Source organism: Suricata suricatta, chromosome 2 (assembly GCF_006229205.1).
Source record: "Suricata suricatta isolate VVHF042 chromosome 2, meerkat_22Aug2017_6uvM2_HiC, whole genome shotgun sequence".
Lineage (NCBI taxonomy): Eukaryota > Metazoa > Chordata > Mammalia > Carnivora > Herpestidae > Suricata > Suricata suricatta.
The window spans coordinates 16,396,004-16,409,014 of NC_043701.1; positions in this window are offsets into that span (position 1 = coordinate 16,396,004).

Below are 13,011 nucleotides of genomic sequence, written 5' to 3' on the forward strand. Positions count from 1 at the left end.
GAATGGCCTTCAGTGAGCAAAGGGATGAAAAAACTGGAGTACATTCATTCAGGGGAACACTTCTCAGCAGTAAAAAGCAATGTGCTATTGATACATGGCAACATCTTGGGAGAATCTCAGTGGCGTTTTGCTGACTAAAACAATCCATTCTCAAAAAGTTACCTTCTGGTTAGAGAGCATTCTTGTGAAAACAAAAATACAGATAAAATCAGCAGCTGCCATGTTTTGGGGGGGGCAGTGTGACTACGGGGGTCAGGGGGACTGTCAGGGTGATGGGGCTGTTCTGAACCCTGGCTGTGCTGGCGGCCTGCAAATCTATACCTGTGTAAAAAGTGATAGAACTGTGTATACACATTCACTAATTTTATTGTATGTCAACACAGAGTAAGGTATATAGTTTAAAAGGAATTCACAGAGATAAAAACAAGATGAAAATCAGAGGAGCCAAATGAAATCCATAACTCTGTGGGCACTGAAGGTAATAATACAGAATATCCTGTTGTCAAAATGTCTTTTGAACTTGAGAGGTCACAGATAGCAACTCAATAGTGCTAAATTCACAGAATGTCCTTCATCTATTGGATAAATTATATTTAAAAATCACCAGGCCAAATGGCATTCACACCAAATGTTTTGAAGAACACTTTTAATGAGAACCTGGTTCCTATTCTCTTGAGTGTTTCCAGGCATGCTCTTTTTTATCTTTGAATTTCCAGCCACAGAGCACCGATAGCACTTCTCATTTTCTGGCGTAAGCATTCATAAATGTGAAATATAAATTAATGATCTGGAGTCCAAAAAAGGAGGGATACATTTAGATTTCCCCTACAGTAAATGAATGCTTGTTCATAAAAGTTACCCTGAAATAGTTCTCTCTGACGTCCTGTGGACAGAGAGGCAAAGATGAGGTTTATAATGAGGACCACTGATGTCTTGGATGCCAATCTCTTGGCTCCTGTGAAAACTACCAGGCAGAAGAAGAAAGCATCTGCATTCATGAAGTGAATTCAAGATAACATGTGGTGAACACAAGTAATTGCCAAACAAATAATAGAAAGAGAAAAGCATTCTGGGTAGCCCAGAAATGAGAAATAGATAAAAAAAATTCTGAAAATCTTCCCTTCTAATTATTCCTTATATTCATATTTATTCATTTCCTTCAGTGAAGAGAGGAAATGAAAGGAATAAATGTAAGATAATTTTTTTTTCAGTGAATGTTTTTGCAGCTCCTTTCGTGTAATTATTGAGCGAGGCTATTAAAGTTACCTACAGGATCTGCTCCATTCTCCACCGTTACCAAAGGTTGACATTTTTATCATTCCCTTTTCTGTTCTTTTTGACACCTTTATGAAAATCCTGACATGACTTTCCCCAGAAGAAAATGGATCACTCTGATTTCCATAAAGTCATTTTCCAACATGATTGATTCTCTTCATTTGGCTGAAGAGTAGGGACTAACATGGTAGCTGTTTCTCTCTCAGATGTCAGGAGTTCTTGAGAGAAAAATATATCAGGCTATGTGAACACATTATTTCAGAAAGGAGATGCAAAGTTTCCAGGTTTGGAAATGAGAAAAAAATGGCAAAAGAGGGGTTTTGACAGCTCAATGCAAAGAAAATGGCTTCCATAAACAAATGGCCATTCATAAAAAGAAATCATAGATCAGGAGTTCTCTGTTCCAGATGCAGTGATGGGTAATTTATATATGTAACTCAAATCAATTTTCTCAGTAACCTCTTGAGAATGAGAACAGTATTTCAAGATTATACTAATTATGACTGCTCTTGATACACCACCTGAGAATTCAACTCTACCTCTTCGTCTTTTTGCTTAGCCAATATTTTTAAAAACATCCCAATCCCCTCTTCAGCTGAGTGCCTTTCCCCCCTTTATTTCTTTTAAAAAATATAAACATTATGTAATTCTAGGAGCTATCTTGTAAGTCATTTGTAAAGCTTAAATGAAGTTACTTCATCAGAAAAACTCTATATATCAACTATATAGGCAGTCAACTAATTTTCAATACTTCCTGGAATGCATGTGATTTCAAATAGTTTTTTGGTTTCTATCACTGCATTTGTAAATTCATGTTTAAGTTCAAATACATTTACCAATTCATTGTAAACGGTCAGTGTTCACTAATGCTCCTTATCTTCATCTGTTCTCTTGCTTCAAGACCTCCTCTCTGATGACCAAAGGAGATAACATTTTAATTTTTAAAAAGACAATGATTATTGACTAAAAAGGCAGGTTACAGCAATACATGGTGTGATTTTATTTTGTTAAAAAAATACATTTATGTATGTGTTATTCATATAACTGAGAGAGAGAAAAATTTATTCACCTAACTCCCAGAGAGAGAGAGAGAGAGAGAGAGAGAAATGGAGGGATGGAGAGGAAGAGGAGGAGGAGGAGAACAGAAGGGACATCCAGAAGGGCATACACTAAAGTATTAATATGAAGTATGCATTTTTATTATTGTTTATGGTTTTTATGTACTTCGCAATTTTCTATAATGCCTATATATAGCTTCTACTATATACATTTATCTATATATAAAACAACTTGGAGAAAGCACTAATTTAAGTGTTGTTTGAGGCAACTATTTTATCCCGCTGAAAAAAGAAACAAAAGAAACACATAGCCTCCTGCCAAGGATAAATCAACTCAGATGCCAACAGGAGGTCTCAAGTTTGCCTGGAATTTCCAAGTTCATGAATGTCGAGTGGTCTCTAAATTTGGAAATCTGTTTTCCCATTGCTAATAATAAATCCTGTCTGTACTACCATACACAAAGCCCTGGGTCCCCTACACCATAAAAATAACCCGCTTTATTTATGGCCACGCTGTTTAGGATGCCCACAGCCAACTGTCCCCCGGCTCTGGGGGCCAGAACTCGTCCCTGTCCCTCTTCATTTCGCTCTCATCAGCCCCAATAGTCCATCAAATTTTGTGAACCCTAAAACTAAAACAGGCAACTTACTGAAAGATGATCCACAAATAATATACATATTCTACACTTTCAAATAATATCCAATGTGTTCTTTTAGTGTCCTTTAGTCTCTGGGATCACAGAGAGGTTTCTTTCTTCATACTTTACACAGTACAATTCCTTTAAATAACAAAGGAAAAGAATCCAAGGATATGTCATGGCTGACTGAACGATGGAGTCTCCACTAGGAGACATTTCCTTCTGATTCCTGGAAGCCTCTGTGACATCTCTAGGTTACTGACCTTCGAGACCCCTCCTTTCAAACCATTTCCACTCTACTATACTCCGCAGAAGATCTTTGATAGGAGTGGTCAAGGCACTGCTCTTTATTTTCACACAAAGCAAATGGCTTCCGTGATGAATCTGGAGGGAAGAGGCAGACACAATAGGTTGTTGCAAAAAGATTCCCAGAAATAAAGAAGTAAGAGTTTCTCTCCCTCTCTCTCTTGCTCTTGATCTCCCTCCCTCCTCCCCTTTCTCTCTTTCCCTCTCCCCCTCCCTAAGAGCATAGTTCTCCTTCTGTATTTGAGGAGACTCAGGCAGGGGGCTGTACCCTGACAGTGATGAGTCTGTGGGCACCTCTAACTCTATTATTTGTAATGGCTGCAAGCCTTGCCAGACTGCCGTAACGTATCGATACTTCAGAGAAGCAAGGAGAAACGTTGTAAGATTTCATTTACTTAATGGCTTACAGATGGAGTTTCATATAGCACTGAATGTTGTACAAATTTCCTTAAAATGTATTGCACTAGTTTTAAAAACAGTACAAATGATTTTTTAATTAAATAAAGATAGCATTTTCTTCCTTCGAATTAGCTAGTTGCAATGGACAAATCCCATCAAATTCATACACAGAAATTTTAGGGTGAAAGGGATGAATTATTATTCCTCTAACTTCAACAAAAACCAGGATTCTACCCTGTTGAATCCTCCAGTGATATAACCTAAAACACGGCAGCTGCATTTTAAGAGTGCTTAGGGGAGGCTTGCAAACGTAGTTCACTCTTTTTAGAAAATGGGTAATTTTTAATTTATGTTATTCTTTTATGTTATATATTTATTTATGTAATTCTTTCTTTACCTGAGAATGAATAAAAAATATTACTTGACCTGTTTGGACCCTTACAGAACTTTCCATTTCCTCTGCTTTGAACATTCTTTAGTGAATTCTGGGGAATGGAGGTCAAAACAATTGTGTCACAGGGAGTGCCTGGGTGGCTCAGCTGATTAAGTGTCTGAGTTAATCATGATCTCACGGTTTGTGGGTTCGAGCCCTGCATCAGGTTCTGTGCTGACAACTCAGAGCCTGGAGCCTGCTTTGGATTCTATCTGTCTCTCTCTCTCTCTGTCCCTCCCCTGGATTCTATCTGTCTCTCTCTCTCTCTCTGTCCCTCCCCTGCTCATGCTTTGTCTCTCTCAAAAATGAATAAACATTTAAAAAAAATTTTTTTTAAAGATTCTGTATGGGACTTGCTCTCCTGAATGACAGACCTATGTTGATAAAGGCACTTCAAAGCGCTGTTGAATTAAGGAGCTAAACTAATGTCACTAACTCCTCTCCTTCAGAAAACAAACTTAATGATGGTCATCAAGAAGCAAGCAATGTTTACAGGCCACGGCAGCCAGGGAATTGTCAGTGAGAAGGAGATACGATGTGATTTAGGGCTCAAGTGCATATGTGGGGTATGAGCATTTTATGACCAAAGTGCAGGTGAGGGCGTCTGGGAGTGGCTGGTGGCAAGGAGGAAAGCCATCTGCCTGGCAGAGCCATTTCATGTGAAAGAAAGGACGGGGTGCAGGGTGTGGGGGAGGCAGACAGGGAAGGTGGTAAATAGGAAATAGGGTAAATACTTAGGTACCCATTTGAGGAGTTTGGACTTGATCCTTTAAGTGCTAAGAGTTATCAACGTTTTCTGAAAAATGAGCATTGTCATCTCGCTAAAGGAAAGGGAAAACTAAGATATGAAATACGAGGAAAGGAAGGGGGAGACGGCTAATGGCATCTTTCTCTGCTGGTAACAAAGCAAGTATGATGGGCATGGAGATGGACGCATATAAACTACGGGAGCAGCAACAAAAGGCGACACCTCACTGGAGAGTAAGCAGCCGGGGGGACAAGCTTTGCTGAACCCTAAGTGGGCTTCTGGCAAGAGAAACAAGGCAGACGAAGAGAATTCAGGCAAAAAAGAGAAAGGTCCTCAGAACATAGGAGATACTGTTATGTTTTCCCTGCTGTAAATGGCTGCAAAGGTGAGGGAAAAATTGTCTATTTTGATCTAGCTTGTTGATTTCAAATTAATTTCAGTAATTAAATTTAAATTAATGTTAATCGGTTTACCTTATTTTCGCAGTCCCCTATAACCAGTCCACTAGCTCTTTAATTGCAGATCAGACACTTTCCTCACCCAGTGGGGTCTCCCACTACTGTTTCCTATGTTACACCACAGATTTCCCCACTTCCCTCCACTTTCCGGGCATCTGCTGGGCCACCTTCCTATTCACAATCCCCCCTCCCCCCACCCCGTCTCTATCTCAGATTATACCACATGGTATATTACGCATATTTTAGTGTTCGCAAAATTCTAGTCCTTTTAGGTTTTAAAAAAACACAATCCCTAAAAGGATAGTTTCAGATTTTTTTCCTCTCCAACTTCTCCATGTTTCATCCCTTAGCTTTTAATTAACAATGAAGCTTTTACTGAATTGAGATGAAAACAATCCGCATGAGCTTTATGATGCACTTGTCTTAAAGTAAATGACTGTCTCTAAAGTCATCTTTTTGATTCTCAATTAATGTTTTCCACTTCTCCAGGCTGAGTTCTCCCCCTAAGGGCTGGATCCTATCACTTCTTGCTCCTTCTCGGGTTCTGTCTCCACCACAGACATTCCATCTGCTCCTAAGTAAATTTTAGCTTACTATTTATCTTTTGGAAAGAAATACAACACAATTTACTAAGAAAAAACATTTGTTCTATCAAGTCAGTGGGATTTTGCAAGTGTTTGGTTTCCATTTTCCAAATTCCTATTAGGGTTTCTTCTTCAGGATGGTTGACCAACATCGATGACGACCTCCCCGCCTTCTTTACATCTTCCTGAAATGCGAGAAAACTCTAAAAACAACTCTGCACCACTAAATCCATTGTACACCGCAAACTCCAAAAGGATATGATGAAATAGAACACAGAGACATTTTTTGACAGCATAAAATGGATTATTTATGAAATGTGACCACGCTTCATCTATGCAATTCATAACAGGCTTTAAGAGAAAGGACCACCAAATAAGTGAGTTCACTCAGCAAGACTTCCAAAGTTTGACAATTCCAAAGCAGCTAGAAGTGGGAGCAGGACGGGCCCTGTCAGGTCATTAACAGGTTGATTAACTTAAGGGCTATGGAACAGAGTTGGATTGGCGTCTCAATAAGAAATCTTCCTGGAAGCCAAAGTCCATAAGTAGCTCCCTAAGTAAAAAGGAAGTTCTGCCCTTGGACATTCTGCGTGCACACTTGATCAAGAAAAAACCACCACAGTGAACAACAAACAAACAAAACAACAACAAAACCCCTGTTGCACCTGTAAATTGTCTTCTTCTAAAAGAAACTCAGACACGCGCACCTCCTCATTTTTCCCACCCCTAACCCTTGCTCTCAGCCTGCATCCTTCATCATCGGGTCAGCATCCATGATGGGAGGAAAATTATCATACTTAATGTAAACTAACAAGAGTGAAACCTCTGCGTTCATGATTTTTCTATAGTTCATTGTGGGATTTGTTTCTTGACGTGTATTCTTTGTTGATCAAGATGCTTTTAGATGGCAACCCAGATACTTTTAATAAAGAATAAAAGCAGAAGTATTTCAAGGACTCAGGAAAGGAAAAGACACACACACACACACACACACACACACACACACACACAGGATCTTCAATGGTACTCGCATATCTGACACCATGTGTCTTCAGTGTACGTGCTGATAATCAGGCATCAAAGAGCTAAGGAATAGTAAGCTGAATCTAGGATTATGAAAGGAAACTGTCAATCATCATCATATTAAAAGTTACCTTTTTCAGAATTTAAGGGAAATAATTCTCCCCTTCCTTAAAAAAAAAATTAGTGTGCCTTGGAATATTCTGCATTTTCCCTCCTAGGTACGTTTTAAGCAAAACTAACTAGATCTAAGGAACCAAAATACAAACAAGTATCAGGTAACTGAGGAAAAAGCTTAGTAGGGTTAGAGAATTATGGAGTTAGTTCTCTTAAGAGTCATTCTGGAAGATTTGAAGCATGTAGACAGTGGAAATCTATTTATTTTCCTTATTTTTTCTACATTTAGTGTTTAGCAAATACAAAGCCAACCACCACTCAGCTCTGAATATTCACTAATCAATAGACGATTCTCTCTGGCTGAGGCCAGAGTGAAAATCACCCAAGAAATAAACCATATTCTCTACCCTTACTCCATTCTTCACTTAATCTTCATTCTCTCCTGGCTTCACCCTTCTAAGCATTTAGTGATAGTTTTTGTGAAAGCAAAACACACAGAATTACATATAAATTATTTTCTGAAAATATTTCACAAGGAAAACTCACTTTTCCATTATTGTTAACCTACAGACTCAAAGTCAATGCAATATGACATTAAAGCAAGTCTGCAAGCTAGAGACCCCAGAAAGCCAGTGGTATAATTTAGGGCAAGTTCAAAGGCCTAAAACAGGGGAACTGATAGTGAAAATTCCAGTGGGGGAGGGGGGGAGGGCAGAAAAAGAGATAACATCTAAGCTCAACCACTGAGGAAGAAGAAAGGGGCAAATTCCTCCTTCCTTCACCACTGAATTGCAAAGCCCACCACACTGGGGAGGGCTGTCTACTCTACTGGGTCCACTCATCCAAAAACACCTTTACAGACACAGCAAGACCAGTCAAGCTGACAAAATTAACTATCACAAAGGATAAATAGATTGCTGAAAATTTTAGTTTCTTTCTAATCCTTTGTATTCTTTTTCACTGACTAAAGAAAGAAATTGATGACAAGGTGTAATTTAAAATCACACCCAAATGATACTATAAACATGAAGAACCCTGCAGAGCATTGAATCCATCCAAAGAGTCCACTGAGAGTCCATTTGCCATGCGTTATCTTTTGAGCTGAACTAGTCAACGTAACAGCAGTTGACGGAAACATGCCTACGAGGCTGGCATCCAACGAGGGACAGTAGAAGGAGGAGCTGAGCCCCTCTGAATCCAACTATCCAGAACTACCTGACACAGCCATCATATTCTGGCTGCCTTTCCCAGTGATCAGTGACTGTAACTTAAAAGACTTTTTTCACTTAGGGTAAGTAAAGAATAAGAAAGGCAAGCAAAACATGATTCGATGTTCAAATTCTCTATCACCAAAATAGAAGATATACTGATTTTTCTGCATACTCTTAGGAAAAAGTTATAACTATTAAAAAAATTGTATTTGCATTCTAAATTTAGCAACACTGTACTAAAAGTTATTTTTTAATTATACCCAAAGCTGATGCTAAGCGTATCTGTGGGACACCCTATAAATGGGTTGAAGAAGTCAAATGTTTATGTGCATGACTACTGACCCTGCATTTTGTCTTATGCTGAACAACTTTTTAAATTCTTTTCTTCTCTTGCCCCCAGAGAACATGAACAGTAGGGAAAGAATTCCTACCGCTGGTTATGTAATCACTATGTAATTTTAGATTAACCAATCTAAAGATTGGTGAGACAATTAGGCATGAGACTATTAGAAATCTGAACCATCACCCACAAACGAGCAATTTCTTCCCAGAAGGAGCTTTAGAAAGTTAATTTAAAAGTGTAAAACTACTCAAAACATCTTCTGCTGAAGAAATACTATAAATGACAGTACAAACCAGCGTATGTAGGCTGGAAGGGTCCTCATACTTCATGTATTGATTTTTTTTTTGAGGTCCAGAAGGCTGAACCTCTTATTTTGGAATACATAATTAGATAAAGGCAAATCATAGACTGTAACTCAGTGTTTTGGTCTCTCTCAAAGTTCAATGTTCATTCTACCTTACTCTGCCACATCTCTTTGTGTTTTAATTTAGGGTGCTCTTCAAAAGTACAATAGATATTGTTCTAAAGATGCTATGTAAATCTGCTTAATGTAATACTAACCATATTATAAATACATAAACTAACCTCTACATTAAAAAAAGATGCTGCGAGCATCTCCTAGTTGGTAGGTTTGATCCCCGCATCGAGCTCTGTGCTGACAGCTCAGAGCCTGGGAACCTGCTTCAGCTTCTGTGTCTCTTTCCCTTTCTGTCCCTTCTCTGCTAATGCTCTGTCTCTGTCTCTCAAAAAGAAACATTAAAAAATTTAAAAACTACCTTGAATATTTGGCACTCTAAAGAAGTCTAGGGTAGCGGTAATCATGTAACCTATCTGAATTGAGTTTGGTTTTCATATATTGGTACTGTCTATTATTTCAAGGTGTCTTGACCCTTGCTGAGGTTTTCTTCCCTCCTCATGAAAGACAACGGTACCCTGCAAAGTTTCTCAAGCCCCAGGTAAACAGTTCACATTTTCCACAGATGCACTGCTGCTGCCATATCCTGCCCTCCAGACACTATGGCGGCCACTATCACGCATGGCACTAGTCCCCAATGTATTGGACATTAGAATCACATGGCAGGTTTCACAAACCTTGATGCTTAGGTTATACCTCTTGTCAATTACATCAGAATGTCTACAATGGAGTACTACATGACAACGAGAAAGAATGAAATATGGCTATTTGTAGCAAAGTGGATGGACCTCGAGGGTGTCATGCTAAGCAAAATAAGTCAGGCAGAGAAGGACAGATACCATTACATTCATAGGTCTAACAGGAGAAACCTAATGGACCATGGGGAGGGGAAGGGGGAAAAAGAGTTGAGGAGAGAGAAGGATGCAAAACATGAGAGACTACTGAATACTGAAAACAAACCGAGGGTTGAAGGGGGAATGGGTGAGGGAAGGTGGGTGGTAGTAATGCAGGAGGGCACTTGTGGGGAAGAGCACTGGGTGTTATATGGAAACCAATTTGACAATAAACTATTAAAAAAAAAAAGAATGTCTAGCAGGGTGGGAACCAGGCTTGGGTACTTTTTTTAAAGTCCCCAAGTGATTCAAAGCACAGCAAAGTCTGGGAAGCACTGGCCTATTCACCAGAGCTGTCAGATACCCAAGCTACAAAGCAGTCTATGGGGTCAGTGGAGTAGAATCGTGTTCCCCACCTTTTCTGTTATGATCTGCCCCTGGGTGCACAGGTTAGCTCTCTCTTGGCTCCCAGCCCTACACATGCCTTTGAATTTTCTCCTCTCTTCTTTTTCTTGGACTCCTATGCCAACTGGGCTTTGATTAAATTCTGCCAAAGGGAGGCTTTGGCAGCTGAGTGGAAGTCAAGAGAAAGAAGTCGTTTTTATCTACTTCTGGCCCCGGCGGCTGCTGTGGTATCAGCCCCAAGGCCAGCAGCGTGGGAGGAAATGTAGGCTCCTGGCTCCTCACTGTGATCCCCCCATGGGTTCTGGGCAGTTATAGCACGTTCCTACATTTGTTTGCATTGCCCTCTTTCTCCCTTTGGATCCTCCTTTCCTACAATTTAGAAGCATTTAGCTACATTAATTACCTCTGAAATACCTAGAGTGATTTCTTTTCCCTTCAGCTTTATGGAGATGTAACTGACAAATAAAATTGTAAGATATTAAGGCACCTGGGTGGCTCAGTCAGTTAAGTGTGTGACTTCGGCTAAGGTCACAATCTTGCAGTTTGAGAGTTCAAGCCCCGTGTCAGGCTCTGTGCTAACAACTCAGAGCCTGGAGCCTGCTTCAGAGTCTGTGTCTCCATGTATATATTGTGAAAGGCCTTCTTCAATTCTGGTTTTTCAAAAAAATTTTTTTAATGTTTTATTTATTTTTTGAGAGAGAAAGAGCATGAGCAGGGGAGGGGCAGATAGAGAGGGAGGCACAGAATCCAAAGACAGGCTCCAGGGTCTGAGCTAGATGTCCGCACAGAGCCTGACACCGGGCTTGAACCCACGAACCACGAGATCATGACCTGAGCTGAAGTTAGACGCTTAACTGACTGAGCCCCCCAGGCACCCCTCTTCCCATGTAGTTAACGAACAGATATATCACTCTCGCACATGGAGCAGTGAGTGAAGGGTATAATGTACTGAATCAGGCTGTGGAAATTTAAAGAAGGATGTACACAGATCACTAAAGCATTTTAAGGGGAAAAAAGAGTAGGCACATCCACTGAAAAAGACGGCAGGGATGGTGAGTGTGGCAGGAAGAAAAGCAGCGCTGGGAAATGGCGAAGAAACCCCTGGACGGGCATCGGGAAGAGGTACTCCCCAGTGCTGCTTCTGTGTTTGAGGACAAAGAGATCCACATCATTACTAAACCCTCCAATGGTTTGGTCATTTCCAATTCTCTTCGGTTCAGGGTATGACACCTATGAAAACCTGGCTATAAAAATCTGGTATGCACATATTTTAATTGTAGACAAAACATCTAAAAAGATATGCCCTTCCTCTTCTGTTCTGGCTTTGAAAACCCAAACCTGTCAACTGAATATACTCAGTTTTTGTGAATCTAATATGCTAAATGTTGACTTTGTAAAATAAAGTTTTCTTACAGCTTTTCACAATCCTATAAAAAAAGTGTCACTCAGCTAACATTCACTCACTTCAGTATTTTCTATGAATAGTCAGTCTTGTTCATATTTTTCTTTTGTCTATAAGCCCAGAAATTTAAATATGTAGTATAAGTAAAAAAAACTTAGTAATTTCCCTCTGGAAAAATTATATTGCATACCATGTCATCTTTTTTTCATTCCTGCAAACATCTTAGCCATAAAAGAAATCAAGTGCCTTACTGGCTAACATTTGTTTGAGGCACTTTACAAAGAGAAATAAATAAGCAATAGTCCGTATACCCTAGTAGATCATAACCTTTTATTTTTGAATTAAAAATTATTTTTATGTCTTGATTGTAAAAGTAATGCATGCATATCATAAAGAGTCAGGTAATATAAGAATTTGTTCTACCATCAAAGAACTTCAGTGGGACCCAGAAACAAGAGGATAAAAGTATTTCCCAGCGTAACATAAATGAATTACATATAAATAGCTAGTTAGGGTTCTATAACAAAGAGAAATTGAAAGCCAAAGAGCAACAGTCTCCCCCCGGCCCCTGTCCCCGAGCATCTACCAGTTTACAGATGCTTTTATACGTGTAAAAAAACATACACAGTTAGGTGTTACTATTCCTGTGTGCTCTGTCTGCTTACTACATTGCGACTTCATCGGTTTGACCTGTGACTTACTGAGCAAATTATTAGATCTTACAGAACAAAGTTATCTTACAGCATGACTGACTGTAGCATGTTTAAAGGAAAATTAGTATAGCCCACTCCTCCTTTTTCTGCAGCCTTTACCGTTTGTATTAGTTTCCTAGATCTGCCGTAGTGAATTACCACAAACCGGGTGCCTTAAGACAACAGAAATGTATTTTCTCCCAGTTCTGGAAGCTGGAAATCTGAAAATCAAGTTGTTGGCAGGACCAGTCCCTCTGAGGGATCTGAGGTAAAATCTGTCCCATGCCCATCTCCTGGCTTCTTGTGGCTGCCAGCAGCCCTAGGCACCCCTTGGCATAGAGTGACATCACTCCAATTGCCACCTGCACCTTCCCCTGGCACTCTGTTCTCTGCGTGCATCTGTGTCTCTGCATCTGGGCGTTTCCATCTCCTCTGCTCATCGGAACTCGTGCTGGATTAGAGCCCACCCTGAGCCAGCGCGATCCATCCTAATTTGATTACATCTGCAAAAACTCTTTCCGATCAAGGTCACTGTCACAGGTATGACTGGAACAAGGTAGGAGGAGAATTAGGACTTCAACATATTTCTTGAGAGACACACAGTTCAACTCACGTTGTTCTGTGACATTTGCTATTGCCTGTGGCTTCCTCCTCAAATGTTTCTTGGGGCGCCC